At 33.5% G+C, this 1,186-nt stretch overlaps 1 long non-coding RNA gene across 1 annotated transcript; it reads left to right on the top strand.

The window, feature by feature from the left end:
- The first annotated feature begins 273 nt into the window (after positions 1-273).
- On the top strand, positions 274-765 carry LOC110882883. Its single transcript, XR_004869647.1, has 3 exons — positions 274-353; positions 504-559; positions 671-765. It is a non-coding gene; the product is annotated as an uncharacterized LOC110882883 (long non-coding RNA).
- Positions 766-1,186: the final 421 nt, after the last annotated feature.

Below are 1,186 nucleotides of genomic sequence, written 5' to 3'. Positions count from 1 at the left end.
GCGTCTTTCTTATTACAGTTATCTTTGAATTACCAAAAAAAATGTTCTGTTGTTATCTCTGTATGTCTACATGATTGGCGAGAAGTTTTATGTTTCGTTTCGTTGTATATATAGATTGTGTGAAGGTGGGGAATTACTTGATCGGATACTATCCATGTAAGAGGACGTCCTGTTACAAATTGCATCATTTGTATAGTAATGAGTAGGTGTAGTTGACTTGAGTCAAACTTTATGTCAAATGCAGAGGTGGAAGATACACAGAAGCTGATGCAAAATTGATAATTGTTCAGATACTAAGTGTTGTTGCTTTTTGCCATCTTCAAGGCGTCGTGCACCGTGACCTAAAGCCCGAGGTTATAAATGCATCTTTTTGAGAAACTTCTTTTCTTATTTTGTTTTCTATTACTTAAATTTCAAGATATAATAGCTATTAGACACGTTTTTTAATCGTTATTGACCCTCTGTTAAATTTTGTCTGAGAACTTTCTTTTCATGTCCAAAAGTGAAGATGTTGATATGAAGCTTATTGATTTTGGTCTTTCCGATTTCATTAGGCCAGGTAATCATCACACGTATTTCTTTGTTCATTACTTCATCGGACAGTTAGCATTTAAAGACATTGATGCAGAATAAAATTGTGATTATGGTTTTTCCTTTTATAATATTGCAGAAGAAAGGCTTAATGATATAGTTGGAAGCGCGTATTATGTTGCGCCAGAAGTTCTGCATAGATCGTACAGCTTGGAAGCGGATATATGGATTTCGAACAAATATATTGAAATTTTGAGGATGAAATATATTGAAATTTTGAGGATATAATTAAGAACGACCTCTTTTAGATATATTGAAATTTTGAGGATCAAATGCAGTTTTAGCATTTCGAACAAATTAAACCATTGATTGGAAATTTGATTTAACAAACTAACCATTGACTGAGCAATGGGTCTAAGTATTTGAACAAATCAGTGTAACAACCCGACTTTTCGGATCGTTACCTATCGCTGCCATTCTTACCGTAACCACTTGTACTATTGAGATCCAATTTACGCAGAGGGTTAAACTATATTTTCAACACATTTTCAACGCATATTACAACACTTATTCAAAACGCAGTCATCACATTTAAACCCTACTTATAACGCTTACTACTTAAACGCATTTTATCGCATCTTACATCGCTTATTTA

This window comes from Helianthus annuus, chromosome 10, assembly GCF_002127325.2.
Source record: "Helianthus annuus cultivar XRQ/B chromosome 10, HanXRQr2.0-SUNRISE, whole genome shotgun sequence".
In the NCBI taxonomy this organism is placed as follows: Eukaryota; Viridiplantae; Streptophyta; class Magnoliopsida; order Asterales; family Asteraceae; genus Helianthus; species Helianthus annuus.
The sequence above is the reverse complement of the archived record's forward strand: the minus strand, read 5'-3'. Positions and strand labels throughout refer to the sequence as shown.